Raw genomic sequence first — 8,707 nt, 5'->3', positions numbered from 1 at the left:
TACACCCTGACTAGACAGCCTAAGAACACAATATATCAAAGTATATTGGGCTGTTTGATAACTGTCCTTTCTTAGACTGTCTAGTCTAACTTTAAGCCAACTAGTAGTTGGCTTCATCTGGGCCAGAATTCTGCATTGTAGGTCATGCTCCTTTAACTGAGGTCACAATCCTGATTGGGTAAGGCAGAAAAATGTTTAAAAAGTGTCTAAAACATAAAAAAAAAATGTGTCATGTAACACAATTTTAGCCTAAAATTATGGCACAATTCTGCCACTGTTAAATCTTATTAGCTACATTCCTGCTACATTCCTGCTGCAGAGATCCAACATTGGATTTATGTTTTCTTCATCTCCACCTCATTGCTGGTTGTTTCCAGTAATATTTTAATAGCTGCTCAGTACTGTGATGGTTGTTTAAGAGTCCGTTCACAATTACAGGATCTGCAGCAGATTTGATGGAACAGTTTTGCTTTGTTTTGAATCTGCAGCTTTAAATCTGCGCCATCAAATCTGCTGCAGATCCTGTATGTGTGAACGCACCCTTAGGCTATGTTCATACACAGTATGAGACCGTGCGTTTCTCTGAAAAGATCATTCCGGCCGGTACTGCAGTAACCTGTTAATGACTGTGGGATACATGGTGGTGTTGACAATTGACTCAACATACCCTCGTGGATTGACATCCAGTCGTTACGACTCTTACCTGATTTGGGCCTACGGGCATTCCTTGTCCTCACATCTGGGACAAATGTGAAACACACTACTTTACCTTCTTCTGAACATTTCTTGATGCCGTGTGATATGCTTAATGGCGCCTCTGTTGAGATTTCTCTGTTCTTATCTCTGTATGCCTTGTGTATGATCACCTGACCCACTGTCATTGTTTGTTTATTTGTTATTGGAATAAAATATTATTCAAAAAAAAAAGAAGAAGTACGTCCGTTGTTGCCGATTGCAACAAAGGCCGTACTTTTATGAAAATATACGTTGTGTGAACATGGCCTAAAGGATCTTTCATAATGTTTTCTCCGCTTTCCTTGGACACTAATGCAACTCACTAACACTGCACTGCAGTACTAATTGTAGGATTGTCTGTATTCTTCCTATGTATAATGTTTACAGCTGTTTTGTATTTTATAATTGTCATGTCTGACTATTATATTCTGTGTTTGTATCTTTTATCCTCTTTCCATAGGTGTTAACTTTAGCCAGTTGTTTTCTCTCATCTCCTCTTTTCATTTAATTGAAAAACCATCGATAAAAACTAATGTTGAAAAAAATAATGTAATTAAAATAAACCCAGCACAAAGAAGTTATGCTATGCTAGGTATTTGTTATGCACAAGTGAGCGGCATGAAACACCTGAGCACTGCCTTTGTCATTGAGCATCTCATTAGTTCCCATCAGTTTATCTGGGTTACTTTAACGTGAGATTACACTTCTGTAATTTTTGAGATTCAGAAGTCATAGAAATCTCACAGATAAAACAAACTACTGATCAATGGATCCTACTATACTACCTGAATATCGGCTGTATTTTTACCTAACATCATTCCACTATATAAAAGTAATTTCATACTTAGCATGTTTAATTTTTTTAAATGTTTACCATTAATCCTAGGAATCCATTATTAATTTAGTTTTTTTCATACTGAAGGTTGACTGATTTAGATGTAGCACATTGAGCAAGTAAATTGGGTTTTTCCACGGTTATTATTTTTTGCATTACAAAACCTATATCTAACCCATAAACATAAACTAATATTTGTGTATTTATTTACAGATTAAAAGTCCAGGTATAAACATTGCGATTGTAGCTTGTATTTAACCTTAAGACGACCCATATATAGTTTGGCGTATAGTTACGCCATGGAAGTCTGTTCCCAGACGACCTAGGGTGTAACTGTACGCCCTGGGTGTTTCTCCGGCTATGAAGCGTGCTCCAGAGCGGAGCACGCTTCATAGCAGGTGGGGACCGGCTGCAATCAGCAGCTGGGACCTCACCGGTAATGACACGCTGCAGCGATCACGCTGACGCGTGTCATTAACTCCTTAAGCGCCGCAATCGCGGCGCGACCGCGGCGTTTAAGTGTAAGTGACAGGGGGAGTCCCCTGTCACATAGCCGATTGGTAAAACGGACTGCCGGAGGTCTCTTACCTGCCTCCCTGCGGTCCGATCGGCGATCTGCTGCACTAAGCCTGCACAGGCAGGCTCAATGAGCAGATCGCCGATAACACTGATCAATGCTATGCTTATGGCATAGCAATGGTCAGTGTAAAAATCAAAGTACTGGATGTAAAAGTCCCCCAAAGGGACTTCAAATGTGTAAAAAAAAAAAGTTAAAAACACTAACACACTACCCCAAAACCCCTCCCCCAATAAAAGTTGAAATCACCCCCCATCCCATTATATAAATAAAACATATAAAAATAAATAAACAAATAAACATATAATATACTGTAGCGTGCGTAATTGTCCGATCTATTAAAATATAACAAGCGTCATTGCAAACGGTGAACGGCGTACACGAAAATAGGGGAAAAAGTGCGCGGATTACCGATTTTATGTTACATTATATATAAAAGAAAAATTTATAAAAAGTGATCAAAACGTCCGATCTTCACAAATATGGTATTAATAAAAACTAGAGATCATGGCGGAAAAAATGACACCCCATACAGCCCCGTAGGTGAAAAAATAAAACTGTTATAAGGGTCACAATATGCCCATTTTATTTATAATTAATTGCCAAAAAAAAGGATTTCATTTAAAAAAAATATGTAACATTAGAGAATCTGTGTAAACCTGCATATGGTTGTGTTCGGGCTGACCTATAGAATAATTGTATCATGTCGCTTTTACCATATAGTGCATTACGTAGACACAGGAACCCCCCAAACGTTACCATATTGCATTCTTTTTTACGATTTCACCAATTTATATCTTCATAAATAATATATTTGGAATTCCATCATACATGTTATGGTAAAATGAAAGACGCCATTACACAGTACAACTATTCCTGTAAAAAACAAGCACTTACATGGCTTGTAGATAGAAAACTGAAAGTGCTAGAGCTCTTAGAAGGGTAGGAGGGAAAAACTAAAACACTAAGATAAAAATTTGCGTGGTCCAATGGGTCATTTTGGGCCTGGTCCTCAAAGGGTTAAAGGAAGCTCTGAATAGGGAAAAATATTTTCTGTTAAAAAATACATTGAAAGTTAAATAGATGTCTCGATATAATGTATGACCATGTCTGCGCAGTTCTGCCACACTGGTAGTTGACTGACATCCAGGAAGTGAAGAAAACTGGCTTCTGTGCAGTCCATGGGGGAGATTTATCAAACATGGTGTAGAGTGAAACTGGTTCAGTTGCCCCTAACAACCAATCAGATACCACTTTTCATTCCTCACAGACTCTTTGGAAAACAAAAAGTGGAATCTGATTGGTTGCTAGTGGCAACTGAGCCAGTTTCACTTTATACGATGTTTGATAAATCTCCCCCCATGTGACTTCTGCTCACTCTGCTGGCACCCCCTCAGGAGACATTGATCATGTGACCACTGTCTCACATTCAGTTTGTTTGCTGAGCATGCAGATATTGAGGATACAGACATGACAGGGGGTGAGGGGGGCAGAGAGGGCCAGGAGCAGGCGAGGCTTGGACAAGATAGCTCAATGTTATAGTCAGGCCCGCTTCTGCCATGAGGCGGAATGAGCCATCTCCGTCAGGCGGCAGATTCTCGTTGCTTGATCGTTCGCTGTGTTTACACGTACGATTATCGTTCGAATTCGACCGTTATCGGGCAAATTCGAACGATACATTGTTCCGTGTAAAACCACCATTAGTCATACTAAGGGGGCATTCACCCGTTCTGTGCATAGACTGTATGCTATAGCCCCAACATAAAAACTGTTTAACAATGAATGACGATACCGGGAACTCCGAAGCTCATTCTGTAGAGCATCGTCCATCTATACAGATGGACGGAATAGGGGAATACCCCTTATGCTATAATGTGTAATGCAAACTACAACTGTATCTTTTTGTTCTTCCTGTGTTTATATCCTTAAGAGAGAGAGAGAGAAAAATTTGTAGTCATTTTTCTCCATAAAGGCATATTATTCCAATACTGTGACACATGCATTAACTTGCTATACAGCTACATGGAATGTCTGCCAACACTTCCCCACAGCAGTGTACCCCATGAACACCAGACTACTGCAATCACTTACTGAATATTTAGTCCACTTTTTCAGCAGTAATTCTCAAAAGTATATAATTCCCTTAACGCCATATTTTTAGGGAATAACTAAATTTACATTTTGTCAATGTTTCACCATCTGTATAGCTATCCTAGAGCAAAAGGCAAATGTATGGCAGGGTCCTAAAGAAAACCTTCTGTATGAGTCGGACATGAAGTAACATTTAATATAGGCAAAGTCTATTTCACACTTAATTTTCTGCTTTCTCTCATTTCTTCACATTGGTAAGGGTTCTAGTCACACACATTGACCTAGAGGGGCGGGGGATTGTGAATTACAGCACATACATTTTTTTGTTCCCTTTCCTCTGGCAAAACATGAATTATACATGGTTGCCTTGGAGATGAGACAGCTTTTCACAAAGTCTGCTTCTGAAAACTCAGAACAGCAGCAGAATACTTAAATGAACTGCTTTATATACTTTTTAAAGCATTTCCATGAAAAAGAGTGCAACTCTGAAAAGACTGGTGACATTGTTTGCTCGAAATGCTCTGTAATAGTTAAAGAAGCCATCAGAAACACCATACCATGTTTCCTGCATACTATAGCAAGTAGTAGTAAAAAAAAAAAAAAAAAAGTTTTCCAAATGCACATACTGGGGGAAAGTTTACAGATGATAGCAAGAAACAAGAATTTTACTATAAAGTTGCCAACCCCTTTAATTGTTGAATCGTTGTATCATTTGTTAGTGTGTTAGTTTCTAAAATGAAAATAGTTTCCAAATAATAATGTGGGATACAGGGATATAACGATGAACCCCCCTCAAACTAGAGAATGGAAAGTGGGTCCTGTATTTGTGTTAAAGTTAGGCCTCATTCCGCACTACGAATGTGCATCTGTAGTGTACCGTTCTTCACGGAGCACTACGTTCCCACTTCATTACCCTAGCGATACGTGCCGCAAAAAATGGTCTGCACTACAACATGTTCAGATTTTTTGCTGCACGGATCGCGGCCCCGTATACACGTACGGACTTGTGAACAGGGCCATTGAATAACATTAGTTTTATGTTCTGTCTGCAATTGCAGACTGCCACTGCAGCCTGACTGGTGAACATCTCCTGTATTATATTGAAGACGGGGAGGCCATCTTTGGGATCACATAAGTACCTCACTGCTACCTATCACAACCCTGCAGAACTGTCCATATACAGTCCACTGACTCTTCAGGACATTCTGCCTTTGGGTCCATCCACGTGGGTACAGTGAGTACACCTGCCTTTACCATTCCCCAATTCTCAGACGCCAATATTCCATTACCTCTATCATGGCTGGATTGTTTTAAGGGCTCTGACTGTCTTCATATTTATCATTGTTTACCTCATGTACCTTCTTTAGTGCACCTCTGACCCCTGATGACGTCACAGACACGAGTGACAGAAACGCGTAGGGTGTAGGTGACGGTACCATTAGTGACAGGACACACTGTGACATATTTGGGATTATATATCCCTAACAGACAGTGACCTGTATGACATATACACGTACCGTAAGACACGCTGTGATATACTTGGGACTGACACGTGACCGGTACGGACTGCATTTAAACGATACCGACATAATAGGACATAGTGGTATATCTGAGCTACTGTGATCTTGCTGGTCCTGTGGTATTGTTCATTGTTGGAGAGACAGTGCGTCATGCACATTGTATATATTGTATAGTATTTCTTGCACTCTTTTGTATACCGCAAATATCTTATCCTGATATCAATAAAAGTTACTTTTTAGCTTATTTCCCCTTCCAATTTTTTGTACATTCAATAGCCTGGGAGTCATACACATGGTTAGTATACCATAATTATACTTATTGTTTATACTGTCTGCAATTGCGTGCCTGCAATTGCAGACAGAACAATGGATGTGTGAATTAGGCCTTAAAACATTTCTAACACATCCGTAAGAAATTCCATAAATGTCTCATTCTGACTTATAGACAGACCCACAGATTGGCAGATTAGATCTCCCAGTCCTTTCTCTGAAGGAGAACAATTAGTAAAAGAAAAAGAGCAGACATGCTCAACTCTCCTTCAGTGTCAGGGTCTATATTTTACATATAATTCTAATCAATGGGACCCACATTCCATTTAGTGGAGGTTTTATCAGTCATATGCTATGTTCACACAACGTCAAAAATAGAAAAAAGGCAGACGATTTTGATATTTAAAAAAACGTCTGTTATTGTTACGATTTATTTCACTGCAATGGCAATGCATTGAAATCAATGAAAAAACGGATGTCCAATGCACTCAATGTATTGAATAACAGACGCTTTTATTGCAGACGTTAAAATAATGAACATGATTTTTATTACTTGTTCACACACAGTTTTTCTTTTTCCACCGCTCTTTCTCCGTTTTTAATATTAAATTCAATGGACTTTTCAATTAAGCCACGTCCAAAGGCCCAAACCCCAAACCCCAAACCCCAAACCCCAAACTAAAATAATGTACCAACAACCGTCATTGCAGTAAGGGGAGGCCAGAAAGCTAAATGACGTCCGTTATTTTAGACTCAAAATGATAGACATAATTTTAAACAGAGCTGCAAAAACGTTGTGTGAACATAGCCATACAGTATATCCTACACACCAAAGATTATGACTGATGGAGCTTTTTCACTTTAAAAAAAAATTGATACCACTGATTTCTTGTTATAATGTATAAAATGCACTATAACCAATCATACATTATATGCACAACTATTAGGCAACTTGCATTTTGAGAAGAGGAATTGGGACTTGGATCAGGATATCAGGCTTGTTTACCCTAAGTTTATTGTGTTTGTTTGTCTTGTCCTCGTTTTTGTGTTTCACCAACTCAGGTCAGGGACTGTTGCCCAGTTACCTAGGGAAGATAGTGGTAAGCAGGCAGGGACAGCAGGGCAGGTGCCAGTGCAGAGCCTCACCTGTCCTGTGTCTCTGAGTCTTGTCCTGACAGCTGCATTATGTGTCAGCACTCTAACTTTTTGGAAGTATGAGCAGGTGGGTGAGATCGCCTTCTCTTTCTTTGTTTTGTGTTCATTTCTTCTGTCACTGATGCTTAAAGTGACACTGTCACCTCCTTTTTGCATTTTGATATCTCTACACAGGTGTAAAGGGTAAATTTAGCAGTTTTCATACTTTATTTTATATCATACGTCATGGTGCTTGTTCAAGTAAAAAGTCATCTTTTATAAACTGCAGATTGTGTTAAGTGAGCGTGGCCTCGCGGCATTAGCGCCACTTAGCCCCGCCCACAGCGGGCCCCGCCCCCTCGCCGGCCATTGGAACAGGCTGGCCGAAAGGTCTACCAATGGGCGTCAAGGGGGCGGGGCCAATGGCGCACTTGTGGGTGGGGCTAAGTGGCGCTAATGCCGCGAGGCCACGCCCACTTAATACAATCTGCAGTTGATAAAAGGACACTTTTTAATTGAACAAACACCATGACGTATGATATGAAATAAGGTATGAAAAACGCAAAATTTACCCTTTACACCTGTGTAGAGATGTCAGAATGCACAAAGTGGGTGACAGTGTCACTTTAAAGGGGTACTCCAGCGTGGGGGCTATTTTTAGCTCTGGCCGGGGAGTAGGTGGCTGAAAGTAAAGACGTCCACTCACCTCCCTGGTTCCAGCGGCGGCTCCCGCATTGCGGCCGCTCCCGGGTGTCTGACGCGGGCCCGAGACGTGACGTCTCAGGTCCACTCAGCCACTCAGTGAAGGAGGCGGGATCCCGCTGGAAGTGGGGAGGTGAGTGGACGTCTTTTCTTTCAGCCACCTCCTCCCCGGCCAGAGCTAAAAATAGCCCCCACGCTGGAGTACCCCTTTAAAGACGATGGTTTAACCCTAAATTACCTCTCCTCTGACAGCTGAGAATATGCATGCAACTTTTTTTCACATCACAGTATAATTAAAGACTTGACTAAAACAATGTTATATGATAAAAAAGCCAGCTGTCCTCACGATTATCTTTATACAGTATCTTAAATCTCTAAATATAGCACAGGTTTATAAAATTAATCCCAGCCGTCTCACATATGCCGTTACAATACAAAATATTAGGAATAATAACTTGATGTTGAAGGAAATTTTATTCTTAAGCAGATAAGTGTAATCTTGGGAGATTCAGAATTAGTATGTTATATGGTATGAAACTGTAGGCTCGAGAACAATTGGGATTTAGCTATATGCAGCACTATAGTAGGCCTGCAGCACACTAATCTGCTTTGTGTATTGTAAAATTAAACTTTACCAATAAGCTGTGAGCTTGTGTCAGATAATGCTATTCTGACGTTAAAGATCTAGCCTTCTACACATCACTTGCCAATATATTGATTTTACTGTAAAAGCATATGTTAACTAGGCTGTAAAATCAATTTACTATAACATTTTATAGAAAACAAATGGTGAAACTTTCTAGTAAGGAAACAACCTTAGACAATGCTCATAATTTGTATCAT

Source organism: Dendropsophus ebraccatus, chromosome 7 (genome assembly GCF_027789765.1).
Source record: "Dendropsophus ebraccatus isolate aDenEbr1 chromosome 7, aDenEbr1.pat, whole genome shotgun sequence".
Taxonomy (NCBI): Eukaryota; Metazoa; Chordata; class Amphibia; order Anura; family Hylidae; genus Dendropsophus; species Dendropsophus ebraccatus.
Note: the sequence above shows the minus strand (reverse complement) of the source record.